The sequence below is a fragment of the Spea bombifrons genome, chromosome 3 (genome assembly GCF_027358695.1).
Source record: "Spea bombifrons isolate aSpeBom1 chromosome 3, aSpeBom1.2.pri, whole genome shotgun sequence".
In the NCBI taxonomy this organism is placed as follows: domain Eukaryota; kingdom Metazoa; phylum Chordata; class Amphibia; order Anura; family Pelobatidae; genus Spea; species Spea bombifrons.
The window spans coordinates 122,844,055-122,854,054 of record NC_071089.1 but is presented as its reverse complement, the minus strand read 5'-3'; the positions used below and the strand labels follow the sequence as shown (position 1 = coordinate 122,854,054).

The window sequence follows — 10,000 nt, the reverse complement described above, 5'->3', positions numbered from 1 at the left end:
CTTATAATTCTTTTTGTCTGACGACAAGCAGCAGCAGCAGCAGCAGCAGCAGCAGCAGCAGCAGCAGCAGCAGCAGCAGCAGCAGCAACAGAATAAGAGAAGTAAAATAAAAAAATTTCACACCTGCGGCCATACCACCCTGAAAGCGCCCGATCTCGTCTGATCTCGGAAGCTAAGCAGGGTTGGGCCTGGTTAGTACCTGGATGGGAGACCGCCTGGGAATACCAGGTGTTGTAGGCTTTTAATTTTTTCTCACAGTCCGGGGAGAGCTTTTTGCCATGTGTTTCTTGCTCATCATCAAAGCTTTAAACCCTTATTTGAACCTTCTCACCTTCTCTGTCCTGTCCCAGGGCTTATAATTCTTTCTGTCTGACGACAAGCAGAAGCAGCAGCAGCAGCAGCAACAGAATAGGAAAAGTAAAATAAAGAGCTTTCACACCTGCGGCCATACCTCCCTGAAAGCGCCCGATCTCGTCTGATCTCGGAAGCTAAGCAGGGTTGGGCCTGGTTAGTACCTGGATGGGAGACCGCCTGGGAATACCAGGTGTTGTAGGCTTTTTCTTTTCTCACAGTCCGGGGAGAGCTTTTTGCCATGTGTTTCTTGCTCATCATCAAAGCTTTAAACCCTTATTTGAACCTTCTCACCTTCTCTGTCCTGTCCCAGGGCTTATAATTCTTTCTGTCTGACGACAAGCAGCAGCAGCAGCAGCAGCAGCAGCAGCAGCAGCAGCAGCAGCAGCAGCAGCAGCAGCAGCAGCAGCAGCAGCAGCAGCAGCAGCAGCAGCAGCAGCAGCAGCAGCAGCAGCAGCAGCAGCAGCAGCAGCAGCAGCAGCAACAGAATAAGAGAAGTAAAATAAAAAACTTTCACACCTGCGGCCATATCACCATGAAAGCGCCTGATTTCGGAAGCTAAGCAGGGTTGGGCCTGGTTAGTACCTGGATGGGAGACCGCCTGGGAATACCAGGTGTTGTAGTCTTTTTCTTTTCTCACAGTCCGGGGAGAGCTTTTTGCCATGTGTTTCTTGCTCATCATCAAAGCTTTAAACCCTTATTTGAACCTTCTCACCTTCTCTGTGCAGTCCCAGGGCTTATAATTCTTTCTGTCTGACGACAAGCAGCAGCAGCAGCAGCAGCAGCAGCAGCAGCAGCAGCAGCAGCAGCAGCAGCAGCAGCAGCAGCAGCAGCAGCAGCAGCAGCAGCAGCAGCAGCAGCAGCAGCAGCAGCAGCAGCAGCAGCAGCAGCAGCAGCAGCAGCAGCAGCAGCAGCATAAGAGAAGTAAAATAAAAAACTTTCACACCTGCGGCCATACCACCCTGAAAGCGCCTGATCTCGGAAGCTAAGCAGGGTTGGGCCTGGTTAGTACCTGGATGGGAGACCGCCTGGGAATACCAGGTGTTGTAGGCTTTTAATTTTTTCTCACAGTCCGGGGAGAGCTTTTTGCCATGTGTTTCTTGCTCATCATCAAAGCTTTAAACCCTTATTTGAACCTTCTCACCTTCTCTGTCCTGTCCCAGGGCTTATAATTCTTTTTGTCTGACGACAAGCAGCAGCAGCAGCAGCAGCAGCAGCAGCAGCAGCAGCAACAGAATAAGAGAAGTAAAATAAAAAACTTTCACACCTGCGGCCATACCACCCTGAAAGCGCCCGATCTTGTCTGATCTCGGAAGCTAAGCAGGGTTGGGCCTGGTTAGTACCTGGATGGGAGACCGCCTGGGAATACCAGGTGTTGTAGGCTTTTAATTTTTTCTCACAGTCCGGGGAGAGCTTTTTGCCATGTGTTTCTTGCTCATCATCAAAGCTTTAAACCCTTATTTGAACCTTCTCACCTTCTCTGTCCTGTCCCAGGGCTTATAATTCTTTTTGTCTGACGACAAGCAGCAGCAGCAGCAGCAGCAGCAGCAGCAGCAGCAGCAGCAGCAACAGAATAAGAGAAGTAAAATAAAAAACTTTCACGCCTGCGGCCATACCACCCTGAAAGCGCCCGATCTCGTCTGATCTCGGAAGCTAAGCAGGGTTGGGCCTGGTTAGTACCTGGATGGGAGACCGCCTGGGAATACCAGGTGTTGTAGGCTTTTAATTTTTTCTCACAGTCCGGGGAGAGCTTTTTGCCATGTGTTTCTTGCTCATCATCAAAGCTTTAAACCCTTGTTTGAACCTTCTCACCTTCTCTGTCCTGTCCCAGGGCTTATAATTCTTTCTGTCTGACGACAAGCAGCAGCAGCAGCAGCAGCAGCAGCAGCAGCAGCAGCAGCAGCAGCAGCAGCAGCAGCAGCAGCAGCAGCAGCAGCAGCAGCAGCAGCAGCAGCAGCAGCAGCAGCAGCAGCAGCAGCAGCAGCAGCAGCAGCAGCAGAATAAGAGAAGTAAAATAAAGAGCTTTCACACCTGCGGCCATACCACCCTGAAAGCGCCTGATCTCGGAAGCTAAGCAGGGTTGGGCCTAGTTAGTACCTGGATGGGAGACCGCCTGGGAATACCAGGTGTTGTAGGCTTTTTCTTTTCTCACAGTCCGGGGAGAGCTTTTTGCCATGTGTTTCTTGCTCATCATCAAAGCTTTAAACCCTTATTTGAACCTTCTCACCTTCTCTGTCCTGTCCCAGGGCTTATAATTCTTTTTGTCTGACGACAAGCAGCAGCAGCAGCAGCAGCAGCAGCAGCAGCAGCAGCAGCAGCAGCAGCAGCAGCAGCAGCAGCAACAGAATAAGAGAAGTAAAATAAAAAACTTTCACACCTGCGACCATACCACCCTGAAAGCGCCCGATCTCGTCTGATCTCGGAAGCTAAGCAGGGTTGGGCCTGGTTAGTACCTGGATGGGAGACCGCCTGGGAATACCAGGTGTTGTAGGCTTTTAATTTTTTCTCACAGTCCGGGGAGAGCCTTTTGCCATGTGTTTCTTGCTCATCATCAAAGCTTTAAACCCTTATTTGAACCTTCTCACCTTCTCTGTCCTGTCCCAGGGCTTATAATTCTTTCTGTCTGACGACAAGCAGCAGCAGCAGCAGCAGCAGCAGCAGCAGCAGCAGCAGCAGCAGCAGCAGCAGCAGCAGCAGCAGCAACAGAATAAGAGAAGTAAAATAAAACACTTTCACACCTGCGGCCATACCACCCTGAAAGCGCCCGATTTCGTCTGATCTTGGAAGCTAAGCAGGGTTGGGCCTGGTTAGTACCTGGATGGGAGACCGCCTGGGAATACCAGGTGTTGTAGGCTTTTAATTTTTTCTCACAGTCCGGGGAGAGCTTTTTGCCATGTGTTTCTTGCTCATCATCAAAGCTTTAAACCCTTATTTGAACCTTCTCACCTTCTCTGTCCTGTCCCAGGGCTTATAATTCTTTCTGTCTGACGACAAGCAGCAGCAGCAGCAGCAGCAGCAGCAGCAGCAGCAGCAGCAGCAGCAACAGCAACAGCAACAGCAACAGAATAAGAGAAGTAAAATAAAAAACTTTCACACCTGCGGCCATACCACCCTGAAAGCGCCTGATCTCGGAAGCTAAGCAGGGTTGGGCCTGGTTAGTACCTGTATGGGAGACCGCCTGGGAATACCAGGTGTTGTAGGCTTTTAATTTTTTCTCACAGTCCGGGAGAGCTTTTTGCCATGTGTTTCTTGCTCATCATCAAAGCTTTAAACCCTTATTTGAACCTTCTCACCTTCTCTGTCCTGTCCCAGGGCTTATAATTCTTTTTGTCTGACGACAAGCAGCAGCAGCAGCAGCAGCAGCAGCAGCAGCAGCAGCAGCAGCAGCAGCAGCAACAGAATAAGAGAAGTAAAATAAAAAACTTTCACACCTGCGGCCATACCACCCTGAAAGCGCCCGATCTCGTCTGATCTCGGAAGCTAAGCAGGGTTGGGCCTGGTTAGTACCTGGATGGGAGACCGCCTGGGAATTCCAGGTGTTGTAGGCTTTTTCTTTTCTCACAGTCCGGGGAGAGCTTTTTGCCATGTGTTTCTTGCTCATCATCAAAGCTTTAAACCCTTATTTGAACCTTCTCACCTTCTCTGTCCTGTCCCAGGGCTTATAATTCTTTCTGTCTGACGACAAGCAGCAGCAGCAGCAGCAGCAGCAGCAGCAACAGAATAAGAGAAGTAAAATAAAAAGCTTTCACACCTGTGGCCATACCACCCTGAAAGCGCCTGATCTTGTCTGATCTCAGAAGCTAAGCAGGGTTGGGCCTGGTTAGTACCTGGATGGGAGACCGCCTGGGAATACCAGGTGTTGTAGGCTTTTAATTTTTTCTCACAGTCCGGGGAGAGCTTTTTGCCATGTGTTTCTTGCTCATCATCAAAGCTTTAAACCCTTATTTGAACCTTCTCACCTTCTCTGTCCTGTCCCAGGGCTTATAATTCTTTTTGTCTGACGACAAGCAGCAGCAGCAGCAGCAGCAGCAGCAGCAACAGCAGCAACAGCAGCAACAGCAGCAACAGCAGCAACAGCAGCAACAGCAGCAGCAACAGCAACAGCAGCAGCAACAGCAACAGCAACAGAATAAGAGAAGTGAAATAAAAAACTTTCACACCTGCGGCCATACCACCCTGAAAGCACCTGATTTCGGAAGCTAAGCAGGGTTGGGCCTGGTTAGTACCTGGATGGGAGACCGCCTTGGAATACCAGGTGTTGTAGGCTTTTTCTTTTCTCACAGTCTGGGGAGAGCTTTTTGCCATGTGTTTCTTGCTCATCATCAAAGCTTTAAACCCTTATTTGAACCTTCTCACCTTCTCTGTCCTGTCCCAGGGCTTATAATTCTTTCTGTCTGACGACAAGCAGCAGCAGCAGCAGCAGCAGCAGCAGCAGCAGCAGCAGCAGAATAAGAGAAGTAAAATAAAAAACTTTCACACCTGCGGCCATATCACCCTGAAAGCGCCCGATCTCGTCTGATCTCGGAAGCTAAGCAGGGTTGGGCCTGGTTAGTACCTGGATGGGAGACCGCCTGGGAATACCAGGTGTTGTAGGCTTTTTCTTTTCTCACAGTCCGGGGAGAGCTTTTTGCCATGTGTTTCTTGCTCATCATCAAAGCTTTAAACCCTTATTTGAACCTTCTCACCTTCTCTGTCCTGTCCCAGGGCTTATAATTCTTTTTGTCTGACGACAAGCAGCAGCAGCAGCAGCAGCAGCAGCAGCAGCAGCAGCAGCAGCAACAGAATAAGAGAAGTAAAATAAAAAACTTTCACACCTGCGGCCATACCACCCTGAAAGCGCCCGATCTCGTCTGATCTTGGAAGCTAAGCAGGGTTGGGCCTGGTTAGTACCTGGATGGGAGACCGCCTGGGAATACCAGGTGTTGTAGGCTTTTAATTTTTTCTCACAGTCCGGGGAGAGCTTTTTGCCATGTGTTTCTTGCTCATCATCAAAGCTTTAAACCCTTATTTGAACCTTCTCACCTTCTCTGTCCTGTCCCAGGGCTTATAATTCTTTCTGTCTGACGACAAGCAGCAGCAGCAGCAGCAGCAGCAGCAGCAGCAACAGAATAAGAGAAGTAAAATAAAGAACTTTCACACCTGCGGCCATACCACCCTGAAAGCGCCCGATCTCGTCTGATCTCGGAAGCTAAGCAGGGTGGGGCCTGTTTAGTACCTGGATGGGAGACCGCCTGGGAATACCAGGTGTTGTAGGCTTTTAATTTTTTCTCACAGTCCGGGGAGAGCTTTTTGCCATGTGTTTCTTGCTCATCATCAAAGCTTTAAACCCTTATTTGAACCTTCTCACCTTCTCTGTCCTGTCCCAGGGCTTATAATTCTTTTTGTCTGACGACAAGCAGCAGCAGCAGCAGCAGCAGCAGCTGCAGCAGCAGCAGCAGCAGCAGCAGCAGCAGCAGCAGCAGCAGCAGCAGCAGCAGCAGCAGCAACAGAATAAGAGAAGTAAAATAAAAAACTTTCACACCTGCGGCCATACCACCCTGAAAGCGCCCGATCTCGTCTGATCTTGGAAGCTAAGCAGGGTTGGGCCTGGTTAGTACCTGGATGGGAGACCGCCTGGGAATACCAGGTGTTGTAGGCTTTTAATTTTTTCTCACAGTCCGGGGAGAGCTTTTTGCCATGTGTTTCTTGCTCATCATCAAAGCTTTAAACCCTTATTTGAACCTTCTCACCTTCTCTGTCCTGTCCCAGGGCTTATAATTCTTTCTGTCTGACGACAAGCAGCAGCAGCAGCAGCAGCAGCAGCAGCAACAGAATAAGAGAAGTAAAATAAAGAACTTTCGCACCTTGGCCATACCACCCTGAAAGCGCCCGATCTCGTCTGATCTCGGAAGCTAAGCAGGGTTGGGCCTGGTTAGTACCTGGATGGGAGACCGCCTGGGAATACCAGGTGTTGTAGGCTTTTAATTTTTTCTCACAGTCCGGGGAGAGCTTTTTGCCATGTGTTTCTTGCTCATCATCAAAGCTTTAAACCCTTATTTGAACCTTCTCACCTTCTCTGTCCTGTCCCAGGGCTTATAATTCTTTTTGTCTGACGACAAGCAGCAGCAGCAGCAGCAGCAGCAGCAGCAGCAGCAGCAGCAGCAGCAGCAGCAACAGAATAAGAGAAGTAAAATAAAAAGCTTTCACACCTGTGGCCATACCACCCTGAAAGCGCCCGATCTCGTCTGATCTTGGAAGCTAAGCAGGGTTGGGCCTGGTTAGTACCTCGATGGGAGACCACCTGGGAATACCAGGTGTTGTAGGCTTTTAATTTTTTCTCACAGTCCGGGGAGAGCTTTTTGCCATGTGTTTCTTGCTCATCATCAAAGCTTTAAACCCTTATTTGAACCTTCTCACCTTCTCTGTCCTGTCCCAGGGCTTATAATTCTTTCTGTCTGACGACAAGCAGCAGCAGCAGCAGCAACAGAATAAGAGAAGTAAAATAAAGAACTTTCACACCTGCGGCCATACCACCCTGAAAGCGCCCGATCTTGTCTGATCTCGGAAGCTAAGCAGGGTTGGGCCTGGTTAGTACCTGGATGGGAGACCGCCTGGGAATACCAGGTGTTGTAGGCTTTTAATTTTTTCTCACAGTCCGGGGAGAGCTTTTTGCCATGTGTTTCTTGCTCATCATCAAAGCTTTAAACCCTTATTTGAACCTTCTCACCTTCTCTGTCCTGTCCCAGGGCTTATAATTCTTTTTGTCTGACGACAAGCAGCAGCAGCAGCAGCAGCAGCAGCAGCAGCAGCAGCAGCAGCAACAGAATAAGAGAAGTAAAATAAAAAACTTTCACACCTGCGGCCATACCACCCTGAAAGCGCCCGATCTTGTCTGATCTTGGAAGCTAAGCAGGGTTGGGCCTGGTTAGTACCTGGATGGGAGACCGCCTGGGAATACCAGGTGTTGTAGGCTTTTAATTTTTTCTCACAGTCCGGGGAGAGCTTTTTGCCATGTGTTTCTTGCTCATCATCAAAGCTTTAAACCCTTATTTGAACCTTCTCACCTTCTCTGTCCTGTCCCAGGGCTTATAATTCTTTCTGTCTGACGACAAGCAGCAGCAGCAGCAGCAGCAGCAGCAGCAGCAGCAGCAGCAACAGAATAAGAGAAGTAAAATAAAGAACTTTCACACCTGCGGCCATACCACCCTGAAAGCGCCCGATCTCGTCTGATCTCGGAAGCTAAGCAGGGTTGGGCCTGGTTAGTACCTGGATGGGAGACCTCTTGGGAATACCAGGTGTTGTAGGCTTTTAATTTTTTCTCACAGTCCGGGGAGAGCTTTTTGCCATGTGTTTCTTGCTCATCATCAAAGCTTTAAACCCTTATTTGAACCTTCTCACCTTCTCTGTCCTGTCCCAGGGCTTATAATTCTTTTTGTCTGACGACAAGCAGCAGCAGCAGCAGCAGCAGCAGCAGCAGCAGCAGCAGCAGCAGCAGCAGCAGCAGCAGCAGCAGCAGCAGCAACAGAATAAGAGAAGTAAAATAAAAAACTTTCACACCTGCGGCCATACCACCCTGAAAGCGCCCGATCTCGTCTGATCTTGGAAGCTAAGCAGGGTTGGGCCTGGTTAGTACCTGGATGGGAGACCGCCTGGGAATACCAGGTGTTGTAGGCTTTTAATTTTTTCTCACAGTCCGGGGAGAGCTTTTTGCCATGTGTTTCTTGCTCATCATCAAAGCTTTAAACCCTTATTTGAACCTTCTCACCTTCTCTGTCCTGTCCCAGGGCTTATAATTCTTTCTGTCTGACGACAAGCAGCAGCAGCAGCAGCAGCAGCAGCAGCAGCAGCAGCAGCAGCAGCAGCAGCAGCAGCAGCAGCAGCAGCAGCAGCAACAGAATAAGAGAAGTAAAATAAAGAACTTTCACACCTGTGGCCATACCACCCTGAAAGCGCCCGATCTCGTCTGATCTCGGAAGCTAAGCAGGGTTGGGCCTGGTTAGTACCTGGATGGGAGACCGCCTGGGAATACCAGGTGTTGTAGGCTTTTAATTTTTTCTCACAGTCCGGGGAGAGCTTTTTGCCATGTGTTTCTTGCTCATCATCAAAGCTTTAAACCCTTATTTGAACCTTCTCACCTTCTCTGTCCTGTCCCAGGGCTTATAATTCTTTCTGTCTGACGACAAGCAGCAGCAGCAGCAGCAGCAGCAGCAGCAACAGAATAAGAGAAGTAAAATAAAGAACTTTCACACCTGCGGCCATACCACCCTGAAAGCGCCCGATCTCGTCTGATCTCGGAAGCTAAGCAGGGTTGGGCCTGGTTAGTACCTGGATGGGAGACCGCCTGGGAATACCAGGTGTTGTAGGCTTTTAATTTTTTCTCACAGTCCGGGGAGAGCTTTTTGCCATGTGTTTCTTGCTCATCATCAAAGCTTTAAACCCTTATTTGAACCTTCTCACCTTCTCTGTCCTGTCCCAGGGCTTATAATTCTTTTTGTCTGACGACAAGCAGCAGCAGCAGCAGCAGCAGCAGCAGCAGCAGCAGCAGCAGCAGCAGCAGCAGCAGCAGCAGCAGCAGCAGCAGCAGCAGCAGCAGCAGCAACAGAATAAGAGAAGTAAAATAAAGAACTTTCACACCTGCGGCCATACCACCCTGAAAGCGCCTGATCTCGGAAAGTAAGCAGGGTTGGGCCTGGTTAGTACCTGGATGGGAGACCGCCTGGGAATACCAGGTGTTGTAGGTTTTTAATTTTTTCTCACAGTCCGGGGAGAGCTTTTTGCCATGTGTTTCTTGCTCATCATCAAAGCTTTAAACCCTTATTTGAACCTTCTCACCTTCTCTGTCCTGTCCCAGGGCTTATAATTCTTTTTGTCTGACGACAAGCAGCAGCAGCAGCAGCAGCAGCAGCAGCAGCAGCAGCAGCAGCAGCAGCAGCAGCAACAGAATAAGAGAAGTAAAATAAAAAACTTTCACACCTGTGGCCATACCACCCTGAAAGCGCCCGATCTTGTCTGATCTTGGAAGCTAAGCAGGGTTGGGCCTGGTTAGTACCTGGATGGGAGACCGCCTGGGAATACCAGGTGTTGTAGGCTTTTAATTTTTTCTCACAGTCCGGGGAGAGCTTTTTGCCATGTGTTTCTTGCTCATCATCAAAGCTTTAAACCCTTATTTGAACCTTCTCACCTTCTCTGTCCTGTCCCAGGGCTTATAATTCTTTCTGTCTGACGACAAGCAGCAGCAGCAGCAGCAGCAGCAGCAGCAACAGAATAAGAGAAGTAAAATAAAAAACTTTCACACCTGCGGCCATACAACCCTGAAAGCGCCCGATCTCGTCTGATCTCGGAAGCTAAGCAGGGTTGGGCCTGGTTAGTACCTGGATGGGAGACCGCCTGGGAATACCAGGTGTTGTAAGCTTTTAATTTTTTCTCACAGTCCGGGGAGAGCTTTTTGCCATGTGTTTCTTGCTCATCATCAAAGCTTTAAACCCTTATTTGAACCTTCTCACCTTCTCTGTCCTGTCCCAGGGCTTATAATTCTTTCTGTCTGACGACAAGCAGCAGCAGCAGCAGCAGCAGCAGCAGCAGCAGCAGCAGCAACAGAATAAGAGAAGTAAAATAAAAAACTTTCACACCTGCGGCCATACCACCCTGAAAGCGCCCGATCTCGTCTGAT

General features: G+C 49.4%; 23 non-coding genes and 6 pseudogenes across 23 annotated transcripts in view; all 29 read left to right on the top strand.

The window, feature by feature from the left end:
* The first annotated feature begins 121 nt into the window (after positions 1–121).
* On the top strand, positions 122–240 carry LOC128485528 (5S ribosomal RNA). The gene has a single exon (XR_008351859.1). It is a non-coding gene; the product is annotated as a 5S ribosomal RNA (ribosomal RNA).
* Positions 241–437: 197 nt separating this feature from the next.
* LOC128484852 (5S ribosomal RNA) lies at positions 438–556 on the top strand. Its single transcript, XR_008351217.1, has one exon. It is a non-coding gene; the product is annotated as a 5S ribosomal RNA (ribosomal RNA).
* A 312-nt stretch (positions 557–868) lies between these two features.
* LOC128487804 (uncharacterized) lies at positions 869–977 on the top strand (annotated as a pseudogene).
* A 318-nt stretch (positions 978–1,295) lies between these two features.
* Positions 1,296–1,404, top strand: LOC128487109 (uncharacterized; annotated as a pseudogene).
* Positions 1,405–1,616: 212 nt separating this feature from the next.
* On the top strand, positions 1,617–1,735 carry LOC128485610 (5S ribosomal RNA). Its single transcript, XR_008351940.1, has one exon. It is a non-coding gene; the product is annotated as a 5S ribosomal RNA (ribosomal RNA).
* A 218-nt stretch (positions 1,736–1,953) lies between these two features.
* Positions 1,954–2,072, top strand: LOC128487177 (5S ribosomal RNA). The gene has a single exon (XR_008353237.1). It is a non-coding gene; the product is annotated as a 5S ribosomal RNA (ribosomal RNA).
* A 308-nt stretch (positions 2,073–2,380) lies between these two features.
* Positions 2,381–2,489, top strand: LOC128487575 (uncharacterized; annotated as a pseudogene).
* Positions 2,490–2,726: 237 nt separating this feature from the next.
* On the top strand, positions 2,727–2,845 carry LOC128485939 (5S ribosomal RNA). The gene has a single exon (XR_008352265.1). It is a non-coding gene; the product is annotated as a 5S ribosomal RNA (ribosomal RNA).
* Positions 2,846–3,087: 242 nt separating this feature from the next.
* Positions 3,088–3,206, top strand: LOC128486170 (5S ribosomal RNA). Its single transcript, XR_008352482.1, has one exon. It is a non-coding gene; the product is annotated as a 5S ribosomal RNA (ribosomal RNA).
* A 239-nt stretch (positions 3,207–3,445) lies between these two features.
* On the top strand, positions 3,446–3,554 carry LOC128487463 (uncharacterized; annotated as a pseudogene).
* Positions 3,555–3,780: 226 nt separating this feature from the next.
* LOC128488428 (5S ribosomal RNA) lies at positions 3,781–3,899 on the top strand. The gene has a single exon (XR_008353841.1). It is a non-coding gene; the product is annotated as a 5S ribosomal RNA (ribosomal RNA).
* Positions 3,900–4,100: 201 nt separating this feature from the next.
* Positions 4,101–4,219, top strand: LOC128486146 (5S ribosomal RNA). The gene has a single exon (XR_008352459.1). It is a non-coding gene; the product is annotated as a 5S ribosomal RNA (ribosomal RNA).
* Positions 4,220–4,509: 290 nt separating this feature from the next.
* On the top strand, positions 4,510–4,618 carry LOC128487578 (uncharacterized; annotated as a pseudogene).
* Positions 4,619–4,828: 210 nt separating this feature from the next.
* LOC128485061 (5S ribosomal RNA) lies at positions 4,829–4,947 on the top strand. Its single transcript, XR_008351416.1, has one exon. It is a non-coding gene; the product is annotated as a 5S ribosomal RNA (ribosomal RNA).
* Positions 4,948–5,163: 216 nt separating this feature from the next.
* On the top strand, positions 5,164–5,282 carry LOC128485295 (5S ribosomal RNA). Its single transcript, XR_008351638.1, has one exon. It is a non-coding gene; the product is annotated as a 5S ribosomal RNA (ribosomal RNA).
* Positions 5,283–5,488: 206 nt separating this feature from the next.
* LOC128485649 (5S ribosomal RNA) lies at positions 5,489–5,607 on the top strand. Its single transcript, XR_008351979.1, has one exon. It is a non-coding gene; the product is annotated as a 5S ribosomal RNA (ribosomal RNA).
* A 263-nt stretch (positions 5,608–5,870) lies between these two features.
* LOC128485294 (5S ribosomal RNA) lies at positions 5,871–5,989 on the top strand. Its single transcript, XR_008351637.1, has one exon. It is a non-coding gene; the product is annotated as a 5S ribosomal RNA (ribosomal RNA).
* Positions 5,990–6,192: 203 nt separating this feature from the next.
* On the top strand, positions 6,193–6,310 carry LOC128486655 (5S ribosomal RNA). Its single transcript, XR_008352941.1, has one exon. It is a non-coding gene; the product is annotated as a 5S ribosomal RNA (ribosomal RNA).
* Positions 6,311–6,537: 227 nt separating this feature from the next.
* On the top strand, positions 6,538–6,656 carry LOC128485945 (5S ribosomal RNA). The gene has a single exon (XR_008352270.1). It is a non-coding gene; the product is annotated as a 5S ribosomal RNA (ribosomal RNA).
* A 191-nt stretch (positions 6,657–6,847) lies between these two features.
* LOC128485609 (5S ribosomal RNA) lies at positions 6,848–6,966 on the top strand. The gene has a single exon (XR_008351939.1). It is a non-coding gene; the product is annotated as a 5S ribosomal RNA (ribosomal RNA).
* Positions 6,967–7,184: 218 nt separating this feature from the next.
* On the top strand, positions 7,185–7,303 carry LOC128486368 (5S ribosomal RNA). Its single transcript, XR_008352668.1, has one exon. It is a non-coding gene; the product is annotated as a 5S ribosomal RNA (ribosomal RNA).
* Positions 7,304–7,518: 215 nt separating this feature from the next.
* Positions 7,519–7,637, top strand: LOC128488412 (5S ribosomal RNA). The gene has a single exon (XR_008353826.1). It is a non-coding gene; the product is annotated as a 5S ribosomal RNA (ribosomal RNA).
* A 248-nt stretch (positions 7,638–7,885) lies between these two features.
* Positions 7,886–8,004, top strand: LOC128485293 (5S ribosomal RNA). The gene has a single exon (XR_008351636.1). It is a non-coding gene; the product is annotated as a 5S ribosomal RNA (ribosomal RNA).
* Positions 8,005–8,255: 251 nt separating this feature from the next.
* Positions 8,256–8,374, top strand: LOC128484890 (5S ribosomal RNA). Its single transcript, XR_008351252.1, has one exon. It is a non-coding gene; the product is annotated as a 5S ribosomal RNA (ribosomal RNA).
* A 203-nt stretch (positions 8,375–8,577) lies between these two features.
* Positions 8,578–8,696, top strand: LOC128485517 (5S ribosomal RNA). Its single transcript, XR_008351848.1, has one exon. It is a non-coding gene; the product is annotated as a 5S ribosomal RNA (ribosomal RNA).
* A 266-nt stretch (positions 8,697–8,962) lies between these two features.
* LOC128487614 (uncharacterized) lies at positions 8,963–9,071 on the top strand (annotated as a pseudogene).
* A 230-nt stretch (positions 9,072–9,301) lies between these two features.
* On the top strand, positions 9,302–9,420 carry LOC128486577 (5S ribosomal RNA). Its single transcript, XR_008352867.1, has one exon. It is a non-coding gene; the product is annotated as a 5S ribosomal RNA (ribosomal RNA).
* A 203-nt stretch (positions 9,421–9,623) lies between these two features.
* On the top strand, positions 9,624–9,742 carry LOC128486611 (5S ribosomal RNA). The gene has a single exon (XR_008352898.1). It is a non-coding gene; the product is annotated as a 5S ribosomal RNA (ribosomal RNA).
* A 215-nt stretch (positions 9,743–9,957) lies between these two features.
* LOC128485755 (5S ribosomal RNA) overlaps positions 9,958–10,000 on the top strand; it is a 119-nt gene continuing 76 nt past the window's right edge. The window contains exon 1 of the ribosomal RNA XR_008352083.1: positions 9,958–10,000. This exon is cut by the window's right edge and continues 76 nt beyond it. This is a non-coding gene — a ribosomal RNA (5S ribosomal RNA).